We start from the raw sequence: 12239 nt of genomic DNA, 5'->3' as shown, positions 1-12239 counted from the left end.
CCACCATTACTGTGATAGATTCAACAAAGCTTGTGCTGTAATCTTGCAGTCCTGGTAAATATATTGCTGATTGTCCTCTGCATTTACGGGTAGACAACTGTACTTCATTAGGAGATCAGCTTCCCTGTTGTTTAAGGACAGTATTTATTCTTTTCTATTTTGTTTAAATAGCAGCAGGTGCATCACACTAATTTGGATAAGGGTCTTTGTATTATAATTTCTGCTTTCCAGGACCAATTCTGTACTACTCTGTATGTGACCTATTTGTGGGATCATTCTGTTCACTGCAGAAATTTTTAAAATAGGGATTATAATAATTGATCTTTCCTAGAATTTTGCATAAAAGGTATAATGTAATGACCACCCATGTATTTTTTGCATTCATATTTCAAATATAATTGTTATGGGTGGTCATTAATACTACATAATAACAATTAGAATGATTAAATTCCAAAGTGAATTAGAGAGCAGTTATACTCCAGGAACCTTTAAAAAACCCTCTAATATTAAAATTTTTTTGAATGAAATTCAAAATAAAATATAGCTACATTATAAGATTTTGATTGAGCCTTTGTTTATGCTCATTTTTGCATACAGGTAGTTTATTCACTAGGACTGCTCACGTGAAATTAAATACATCTTTATAGCTGTGCTACACATCAAGCCTTTACTTTTTCACTCAATGCCTAAATTATGCTAGTATAATCCATAGGTGGTATGTGTGTCAGTCAAAGCTCCCCAGTATGTATGTATAAGCTGTGTTGGCAACACTACATTTTTACTGTTATGGCTGAATGACTTTGATGTTTTGTTAGTGTTGTTCTGGTACTGCAAAGCACAGCTGTTTATTTTCTTTCACTGTTGTGCTTTAATGCATTTTATTACTGAATATTCTATACTAGCTTCCCTGTTCTGGTAGGATGTTCCCAGCATAGTTTTGAACAGTTTTCTGTTCCAGACTAAGGCTTAAATCAATGATAACTTGCAGGTCTTTAACTGCAAAAGGAGCAAGTCTCCAGAGAACATGAATAATACCTGTTGAAAATTAAGTTTTTCAGCAAGAAGTAGTAAATATTAAGGACTTATGTAATTACTAAGCCCCCATAATGAAGAATAAAGTAAGTATGCTGCAGAGTTTCTTTAGGACTCGTGTATGCTATCTTTTGAAAAGGACATAAGAGTTATCACTTCCAAGCTTACTTCTAAGAAGTTTACATTTCTAAGTATGTACTTGTATTTTAAATTAACAAAGTGCCTCAGTGTAGTATGAGCAGGCTAGTAATACCTACCTTTATAAAGCATTGGTGAACTTAAAAGTTTAGTTATATATGCTTTCATGATAGAATGTTTGTATTCATTTATTTACTATAATAATTGTAACTCCTAAAAATAATCCCAAATGCTACACTGATCAATTTGAATGGATCAATCAGGCTTTTACTGAAACTGCTAGCTATCCTGGCTCTTACTAATAAAATGTATCACCATATGTGAAAACTTGATTATTTGGGGGGGGGGGGGGAGGGGTGTGTGTGTGGTGTTGGAATGAGTAAAGATAAATTTATATTAATATATACATGTAAATACTTTAAAATAATTCTAAATGACTTACTGAAATGGTAACATGCTTGTTTTCATTCTGTTTTGGATATCTCACCAGATGAACTAGAATTAATGCATTTTATGTGAAAGAAAAGGGTATAGCTACTGTGCTTTAAACTCCTAAAATGTTAGAGAGCTCTTTAGTAACCTCCTCTACCTGAAGGAATTTGAACCTATACTACCAAATTTAAGGTCACTTTAGCTGCTGTAATAGTGTTTTGAAAGCAGTTTCCTAAATCTCTCCCACTGATGTTGCTCTGCTTTTTATGGGATAATTACATTTTCATTAGATTTAAAACTGGAACCATTTTTGGTCATTGTGTGTATTGCTATTTTATGGAAAGTGGGAAAGCTGTAGTGCACTATTATGAATAGTTCTGTATTGATCAAAACCAGATTTTTAAGTAATTGATTTATTTGAAAAATATTACCTAGTCCTAGCTGAGTACTTTGCAACTTTAACAATCCTTATCTGAAATGTGAAACAAAGTTGTTAAGAAAAGGAGTAATTTTCTTAATCTGTTGAAATGAAGATAGCACCCCAGCTTTTCTTAGAAACAGATGGCTTTCCTCCATGATACTTTCAAAGATGCCATGCTCTGATCTGGAAGAAAAGCAAACTGGTATTATAGGTTATTATTCCCTAGGGGTGTCTGCTTGACCAACGTAGACAGACTTTTGTACTCTAAACTCGCTGTATGCTAAAACCAGGTAGCACTGGCATGCTAAAACCAGGTAAAACTGGCATGGAGGTATGCCCAGGCTAATCTACTAAGTCCCATGGCAATGATGTTAACATGCTTGCTAAGCCTTTTGGACAAGAAACCAGGACACCTACCTATGTTCAGCGTGCCTGGTGTATGGGCTTCTCTGTTATGGTCCCACAGGCACCCTGCAGTCTGCAGAGCACTTATTTTACTGAATGGATAGGGGATTGCAGAAAACTTCTTAGCTGATAATAAAAAAATAAGGCAGATAAGAAACTGGTCCAAGTAAAAGCCTGATTCCCAATCTATAGAGCAAAATTGTGGTGGTGGTAGTATGGTAACAAAAATAATGTGCATTTTCAACATGCTGTGGGAGTATTAGGACTGGTTTAACTTCTTTTAATGCTGCCAGATTTTATGCTGTTGTGGTTTAACCCCAGCCAGTAACTTAAGGACCATGCAGCTGCTTGCTCGCTTCCTCCCCATCCCACTGGGGGAGGGGGGGGGAAATTGGAAAATGGTAAAACCTGTGGATTGAGATAAGAACAGTTTAATAATTTAAATAAAGTAAAATATAATACTAATTGTAATGAAAAGGGAGATAACAGAAAGAGAAATAAAACTCAAGGGGGGGAAAAAACCAAACCCAAAACAAGTGATGTACAATACAGTTGCTCACCACCTGCTAACTGATGTCAAGCCCAGTCCCTGAGCAGTGATTTCCTCACCCCAGCTAACTCCCCCCAGTTTATATACTCAGCATGACATCATATGGTATGGAATATCCCTTTGGCCAGTTTGGGTCAGCTGTCTTGGCTGTGTCCCCTCCCAATTTCTTGTGCCCCTCCAGCCTTTTTGCTGGCAGGGCCCAAGAAACCAAGAAGTTCTTGACTGAGTATAAACATTACCCAGTGTGTTATCAACATTATTTTCATCCTAAATCCAAAACACAGCACTGTACCAGCTACTAGGAAGAAAATTAACTCTATCCCAGCTGAAACCAGGACAGCTGTAGGTATAAAATTGATAATTAGCAGGAACATTTCCTGATGACATTTTCAGAAGCATCTTTCTTCAGTTTCCTTGGGGAGCTTCTGAGCGTCCCTGAAACTGATGAGAATTAGATACCTTCTTGTGAAATGAACCCAATGGAAAGTAATAGGCCTCATACAAGGTGTTTATTACAGTCTTGGGATGTCGGGTGACTTTGTATAATGTGAATATCAGTTACCCAGAACACTAATAATACTTTTGTGAGTGTTATTGTGCCTTTGTCATTTTTATTCATTTACTTCAGAACTTTTGTTCATGTTTTCTGAGTCTTAAATCAAATGCTTAATTGTATTTCAAGATAACTGTGATTGAATTAAGGTTCTAAAACAATGAGAGCTGTGTTGGTGTTTTTTGGGGTTTTTTTTTTTGAGTTCCCTCTCTGAAATTTTACCTATACTTTTTCTGTGGGAGACTATATTTAAGTCTCAGACTTTAATATTTTATCCTGTAGTTGTCTATATTGGTTTCTTGGGGGCAAGTGTCAGTAAAATACTTAATTTTATTTATGAAGTTGATTGATAATGTAATGCTGTTTCAACAGCATCATCTTTTTCTCCTTGAAGTGACTTTAGATAAATCTAGTACATCCTTAAAATTTTCATATTAAAAAAAAAAGATAAAACCTTTTATGATTCTCTTGAGTCTTTTGATAGACAAAAATTAGTCTTTGCATTTGGTTCCTATACTCCTGCATCACTGATATGATAATCTCACTTTTTAGCAACATTAATGTCAGGTCCTCCAATTTGTCATTTTAGGACTTAGTGTAAGTTTTGTGAGTCTCTGTATATTCTCCCTTGTGCGTCCCACCCCCAGCTTAGAAATATCAATTTGCCTTTTTGAAGTGAGTTCTTGCTTGTTTGCTGGGTTTCTGGATTTTTTTGGGTTTTGTGTGTGTGGTGTGGTGGTGTGTGTTTTGTAGCCTGCCGACTTGTTTGTTTCTTCAGAAACTCTCTAAGAAAGTCTACATAGTTCACCTTAAAAACACAAAAACTTTGAGTTCCCGACGTATGCTATGATAGTTACTTATTTTTGAAGAACACTTAACCCAGCTTCCCATCCATTTCAGTCAGTTGCTTCCTTCTCTTGATCTTAAAGATCATAAAATAGGGAAACTGTTAAAATGGTATGTAATTTTGGGTTCCTGGCACTTTTAGATCATGCAATTTCTGAGCAATGCCTTGGTTAACTTGCAAGCGTAACATTATGAACAAAACATTCCTTGTCCTGTGCACCTGCACAGAATGGTAAGGGCCAGAGTGTTGCATTCTGATTTACACTTTGTAGCAAGGGTGGAGAGTATGACAAAATGGAAAAATGGTGCCTTTTTTTTCTTTCCTCCTTCTTTTGCACCCTAAGAGTTCTCTAATGCTACTTTTTTTTTTTTTTTTTTTTTTTTTTTTTTACTGTAGCTCCAGATGGTTTATTTTGTCCAGGTACTAAATAGCTGTTTTTCCAAATGATGTATGTGACTGTATAAACTTTGCAGCAACGGAGTCTTTTCCAGATGGGAGGGAAGATCCAGAGCTATTAATTTGCCTCCTGGTGTGTCAGTAGATCAAGTGAAAGTTGTAACAAAAAGCCCATAGGGAAGATGGTTTCAGGGGTAAGTTGAGATGTGTGGGTGGATTTCCAAAGGGGAAGAATTTGGTCTTTGAGATACAAATGTTTAAATGGAGAAATGTTTGAAACTTTACTCACTTACAGATAGTACTTTCTCAAAAGTCGTTGTATGAAATAACATTTCCTGTTGGTAGCATCATATATAAAGAGTTTGTTTTATCTTTTTTTAAAAAGAAAACCAAATCCACTGTGCTTGACAAAAGCATCAAGATGTCTTTGCAGCTACAGTGCTTTGTATAGGAACATGATTCCAAACCATGCAAAAACCTTCTTGAAAGCTTTTTTGTAAAACTTGTAGTTTTGAGGCTCTAAACCTGCATGTTTGTTCTTCATTTTTTCTTCATTTTTTTCCTGATACGCTGTTAGAGATACTTATGTAGATACAGCTTCTGAAATTAATAACTTAAATACCTTGAAATATAGGAATGGCTTACTTGGATTGGAGTCCATTTAAGTTAGTTTTCAGAGTGGTTTAGTACTTTAGCAACAATCTATTCAGCAGCCCCAATGAATTGATGTACTCTGTTGGAGGAATCTTTATTTGCTTGAATAAAGAATTGGGGCCACAAGATGTTTTTATTAGCTAAGCCAAATACACCTTGATTTGTAGGTTAGACTGGTGTTAGTAAAAATGTTCAATACCACAGCTGGTATAATTTTTCCATTTTTCTGGATTTTAAATGAGCATATACATGTTAATTTTTGAGACAGTGTATGAACTCTTTCTTAATACAAACCCTTGCATTTTTGCCAGGTACCACTGTACTTGTAATTCAGTAAGTGTATTGCTAAGCAGTGTGGTATGGCAGCTGTTAGCATTAACCCCCATATGTATGCAAACATTATTAATATGCAACATGTGCCTAGCAACACTGCTGAAGCCCATGTCAGAGGCATTAGCATTATAACACAATTGGTGGATTTTTCAAATCTTTGAAGGAGAGAAATTTTACAGAACTGGTTTATGTTTATTGTATATGTACAAGATGAACTTCATGATGCTTCAGTTAGTAAATTTCTCATTTGTGTGCCCTCATGGGTAAGCTATACTCTCTCATTTGTCTGTAGGTGATGCATTCTCAGTGCAGGCCAGTACTGCCAGTTTTTCTAAGGAGGCAGAAGGTATATGTATGTGGCAGCAATCTTAAACTCTTGTAAACCTTGTGGTTCATAATCTAAAGAACTGCAATGTTTCTGGCATTGCGGTAGATCCTTGAGAGGAGCAAAAGGTTTCTTGTTTTGTTTTTTGCATACCTGTGTAGAGTTGACCACAATCATGCGGGGTTTTTTTTGTTTTGTTTTTTTTTAAATAACATTAAGGGGTTTTAGGCAGCTGGGGATGAGTAACGCTTCCCCATCAGGTTCTGTACTAGTTAAGGCATTTGATAGCGATGTAGGGCCAGCCAGGCCTCTGCACATTGCTTTCCTTCTGCAGGTCTGAGATGATGCTTCTCTTCTGAGGCACTGTTCCACTTTTTTCTGCACTTTTTAACTTGTTGCAAAGATTTCTTTTCTATACAAGGTACTCTCATGTCACCCTGTCAGGGCCATTTCCTAGCCTTGTCCAATAAATCTGAACACCCAAAGTGTTTCTGTTCCCATGAAGCCCTGTCTCTGATCCTCCATCCTGCAGTTTCTTCCTCCGTTAAGAAGAAAGGCTCTGATTTCAAGAAGTAATTCTAATGTAAATTGTATATGTTTGCTTCTTTCTTCCTTGACTCTTAATCCATTAAGTGGTTTTCACCCTTGTTTGCTATGCAGCCTTTCAAATTGTTCTACTGGAGTTCCTTATAGTGAATTTGAGCCCCTGACAGGAGGCTGTTTTGCCTTGGTTAACTTTTGTGCAAAAATCATAAGATTGTTCATTGACTAACACACGTGGTCTCCAGAACAGTAAGACTACTCAGAGTTGAAAAGCTGAGATGTATCTGTTTCCCTTAATTTCTGCCTCTGCAGATATTTAAAATGCAAGGAGCCCACTTCCCAAATAACAGCACTAAATTCCTCATGCCCCTTTGTTCTCAGGGAATTGAAGGGGAATAAGTGAAAATGTATCTGCATATTAAAATGATAAAATTGGGGGGGAAACTCCAAATGCACAAACTACCCTGAAATATACTAGGACTCTGTTACAGCAGATTGAACAAAGTATAAGATATTATATTTGATCTTGTTTGCACAGTGCTTTGCCTAATAGGAATATTTGTACCAGGGTTTCTGTACATGACATGTTCCTTATACTCCTTTTTAAATACCTGCTACTGGCAGAGTCAGTATATAGACCTAGATGTAGAGCCAGTACCACAATTCTTGTATTCTTGTGTCAAAATCATTTTGTAGGTCTTCAAAGAATATTCCTTAGGGTAGTGGAATGACTACCCTAAGACTGACTGACAAAAAGAGAAGCTGTGACTGAGAGATACAGCATAACAACTGTGAGCCATTACAGCAATACAGGATCTCTGTGTAGATTACTTGTTACAGATACATGCGGGTCTAGAGCCATGTTCCAAGTTAGCAAACCCTGCATGTTTGGTGGGGGAAAAACCCAACATATACAAAGATTTCAGTAGAGAATTGTCCCTTGTCGATTTTGTGTACATCTTTCTGAGCTGAGAGGCTGTAGGCTATGGAATGATGGCAGAAAATTAAATTGGAAAACAAAAGTGATACAGAAAAATGTAAGATAGTTGAACATTAATAAAATCAGTTGGCATATGTCGTGGTTTAACCCCAGCTGGCAACCAAGCACGATGCGGTTGCTTGCTCACTCCCCCCTCAACTAGAGGGATGGGGAGGAGAATCAGAAAGGAATGTAAAAGTCAAGGGTTGAGATAAGAACAATTTAATAAGCAAAACAAAAGCCACACATGCAAGCCAAGCAAAGCAAGGAATTCATTCACCACTTCCCATGGGCAGGCAGGTGTTCAGCCATCCCCAGGAGAGCAGGGCTCCATCACACGTAATGGTTACTCGGGAAGACAAAGGCCATGATGCCAGATATCCCCCCCTTCCTTCTTCTTCCCCCAGTTTATATACTCAGCATGATGTCATATGGTATGGAATACATCTTTGGCTAGTTGGGGTCACCTGTTCTGGCTGTGTCCCCTCCTAATTTCCAGTGCCACTCCATCCCTCTCGCAGGCAGGGCCCAAGAAATCAAAAAGTCCCTGATTTAGTATAAATATTACCCAGCAACAACTAAAAACATCACTGTACTATCAACATTTCTCTCATATCATAGCCAAAACACAGCACTGCACTAGCTACTAAGAAGAAAACACTAATTGTGTTAGTGGATACCAGGATGGTATCCACCCCTTATTCCATACCATTTACATCATGCCATACTTTCCAATACCACCTCATTAACCACCATCACCCTTCCCATCCTTTGATATAATACACAGATATTTCCCATGTCTATGGACTACCCCTGTAAAAAAAAAAAAAAAAAAAAATCCCACAAAACAAAACCAAGTCTATAAATGTCCATTGTGTTCATTTAGTCCATGAACATGGTCTCTTATGGTGGTCATTCAGGAGAAGAGAGGTGGTGTGTTGTATGGGGTTATCTGGCACCAAAAACAGCTCGGGTCACTGCTGCACTTGCATTGCTTCTTGTAAGGCTTGTCCTTCAATGGTTCAGGTGGTTGCTGCTATAGTCATTCCTATAACATGAAACTCAAATTGTGGGTTACAACAGTTTAAAGGCATATCCATTACAATCTCCACCCCTGGACCCTTTGGACCACCCCGTAGGGTTTAACATTGCAATGAAATCTTCCCCTTGGACTTATCCACAGACTGCAACCTGTTCCAAGTGGAGCCTTGTGAGCCACAGTCTCTCCAGGGGTATACCTGCTGTGGCATAGACTCATCCACAGGCACAGTCACTTTGAGGTGCACCTGTTCCAACATGGCCTTATCCATGGGCCATCACCATAGACCTGCTCCAATGTGGCCTTACCCACAGCCACAGTCCCTTCAGAAGTAAATCAGCTCCAGCATGGCCTTATCCCTGGCTGCAATCCCTCCAGGGCTGTACCTGCTCTTTCATGGACTTATCCATGCCCACATGCTTTGAAGTGCTCCAGCATGTCCTCACACACAGCCACTGATGCTTCAAGGTGTACCTTCTCCAACATGGACTTGCCCTTGGGCCACAATTCCTCCAGAGGCATATCTGCTGCAGCACAGACATAACCATGGCCACAGACACAGATATACCTGGCTAGGATCACTGTTACCGAAACCTCGGAATGAAGAACTTATCGACACCAATGTGATGTAGATAAGCAGACACTTCTTTATTGATGGCCGGGTGCGTGAGCGAGTCCTCTCACGATCAACGCACGCCAGGTCTCAAAATCAGATTCCATATATAGAACTTATTCATACATATTCATTAATTATTCATGCATAATCATAACATTTCCCGTAAACCATTAACATACTCTCCTCCTATATCCAATTCTGCGCAGTAGAGCTTAGAAAGGTCTAGAAATGGGTCTGGGGTACGATTTGGGTAGGTGGTATATGAGTTGGTGGTCGCGATCTCCCCCTGCCGGAATTACCTCTTACTAAAGTTCACGGTTTCTTGGCAGGCACCTACAAGCTGTTCCAGTCGACTCTCCCCAGTTCCCATTAATCTCATATTCTGACATTTCAATACACCTCTGCGTACAGAAGACTGGTTAAATACAATGGAACCTTCCAACCCTAGAGTTATTACAATAGTTCCAGGCCCTTCTTCTAGCCTTGATACAAGACGTACAAAAGATTCCATAACGTCTCTTATTGCATATATGCAAGTTTCCTATAATTTTTTTTTTTCCTTAGCCTTCTACATTTTAACTCTATTATATGATTTTATAAAATCAATTAATTAATCAAATAGAATCAATCGATTTTAACTTATTAACTAATCGGTAACATTTCCCCCCTTTGAAAGTGTTGAAAATCATTATTTCAATACTTTCACTTTATTCATATATCTTTTGTTTCAACATATTTGGGTAATGGATCATGTCTTGGTGAAATAGTTGGTACTTCTCTCATAATCATACGACTCACTACAATTCTATTGGTAAACTGTTTCTTCAGACATGCATATATCAGCATGCTCATCAAAAAGACAACTAGTAACAGAAACAAAGTCTTAATTATAGATTGTATCCAAGAGCTCAAATTCCATCCCAGTTTGTTAAAAATTTTCCCAAGCCAATCTTCTGACATATCCTTTTGAATTGTTTCAGTTTCTTTTTCAATTTTTCCCAATAGGTCTAGATCATGTTCCACATCCTGAGTGACATTTGGAATGTGGATACAACAGTGGTCCAGTTTATCCTTAAGATATCCACACACTCCATGTTCTTTAAGTAGGAGCATATCTAGTGCCATTCTATTTTGTAAAGTCATTCTGGAAGTTGCCTGTAGTTGTATATTCAATTCCTTAAACCCCTTCTTGGTAACGTTTGCCAATTTTTCCACTTGACCAGTTAACTGATAGAGCCATGCTCTGTTTCTATATGAAGCTATAGGATTTAAAAGTGATTCCAGTGCCCAGCCAATTTTCACTCCTGTAGATGGTTCATTCCAAATATCATCATTTATCCCTGATCTCTTTATTCGTTTTAATTCTAGATTCTCTAGAGATCCTTTAAATGGTGATTTCTTCCAAATCGGACACAATGTTGGCATGCCCAATGTGATTTGTTTTACCTTACCATCTAATGGTAGGTGTGTTGTCCAGGTTCCATCACTTAATGCCCAAACTAAATGTCCTGGACTTCGAATAGAAGATTTTCTACAACTAAACAAAGTTCCTCTTCTGACTGTAAAGGCGCTGGTTAAATTGAGAGTATTCTTAAGACCTCGACAAAAACAACCATATTTCAAAGCAGCAGCCAACGGAGGAATTCTTTGAATTACTAAGTCTGCATTATTACAATCATACACTTTTTCACATTTCCACCATGGCACTATTTTATTTTCCTTCTCTCCCGATGTAGTTGACCTATCATCTACCCAGGGTAATACTGAAAAAAAAACTTTCCATCCCAGGTAAAACACCAAGAAATTCTTGCTATATACTGAAAATGGGAAAATATGGACATAGACCATATAGAGTCCCACTGGTCTACTACCTGGGTGCTCTGGCCAGTTTCGTTACACTTCCATTTCATAACACTTTTGCTCACGTTGATTTTAAATTGTTCATCATAAAAACACCATCCCACAGTCTTAAATCTTCCTATTTTGGTAAAAACATAATTTAACAATTTTTCACAATCCGCCAGATTACCTGGATTTTTCCACTGTTTTCTAATGACTTTTATTTGCTCATACCATTGAGTCACTGGCCTCTGTTCACAATAATTGGTTTCATTTTTATGTTCCAGGTTAGTCAAGTTCATAGTTAAAATTCCCCATGGAATAGATTCACCTACTGCCTTCGGTACTGGCAAACAAGCAGTGATCTGCGTGACGTTTTGTAAATTGGCAAATTCTTTAATCAATCCTACCATCAAATTTTCCTCAGCCATTTGTTTGGGAATGTCAATCACTTGTTCTGTTTCTATTTGTCTTATGTTCCTGTCCACCAAGTCAGCCCATGATCCCACCAACACTACCAACCAAAAGAAAATCCAAAAACCAATCATAACCTGATATGCAAAATTAAACATGTTTCAAAATTAATTTTAAGTCTCTGAGTTACGTTTCACAATCTTCCACGGAGTAGATGCTTTCTTCACTGTGCTTTCTTCACTCAAATATAATATATCCAAGCATCCGATTCTACAATTTTGATAGCTGTAAAGGTGGTTAGCAGTATCTGGAAGGGTCCTCTCCAGTGCTCCTGCAAAGGTTCGGAGATCCAATTCTTCACATAAACATAGTCTCCCGGCTGGAAATCATGCACTGAATTTTCCAGAGATAAAGGTCTATTCCAAATTACTGCACTCCGAATCACAGCCAAAGTTTTCCTTAAAAAAAGCAAATAGTTCTACACATCTTGTTTTCCTTTTACATGTATGTTTAGATTTGGTTCTAGAGACTCATATGGTTTTCCATATAATAATTCATAAGGACTGACTGAGGTTCCACTCTTTGGCTGTACCCTGATTCATAATAATGCCAATGAAAGTGCCTGAGGCCACTTTAAACTGGTTTCTTGACAAATTTTACTTATTTGTCGTTTCAAAGTTTGATTCATCCTCTCCACTTTTCCACTAGATTGTGGCCTCCAAG

The 12239-nt window shown here is 37.8% G+C and overlaps 1 protein-coding gene across 5 annotated transcripts in view; it reads left to right on the top strand.

The window, feature by feature from the left end:
* The window catches only part of LOC102057777 (A disintegrin and metalloproteinase with thrombospondin motifs 6), a 155247-nt gene that overhangs the window by 22755 nt on the left and 120253 nt on the right, over positions 1 to 12239 (top strand). The gene's annotated exons all lie outside the window — the stretch shown is intronic.

This window comes from Falco cherrug, chromosome W (assembly GCF_023634085.1).
Source record: "Falco cherrug isolate bFalChe1 chromosome W, bFalChe1.pri, whole genome shotgun sequence".
Taxonomy (NCBI): Eukaryota; Metazoa; Chordata; class Aves; order Falconiformes; family Falconidae; genus Falco; species Falco cherrug.
The sequence above is the reverse complement of the archived record's forward strand: the minus strand, read 5'-3'. Positions and strand labels throughout refer to the sequence as shown.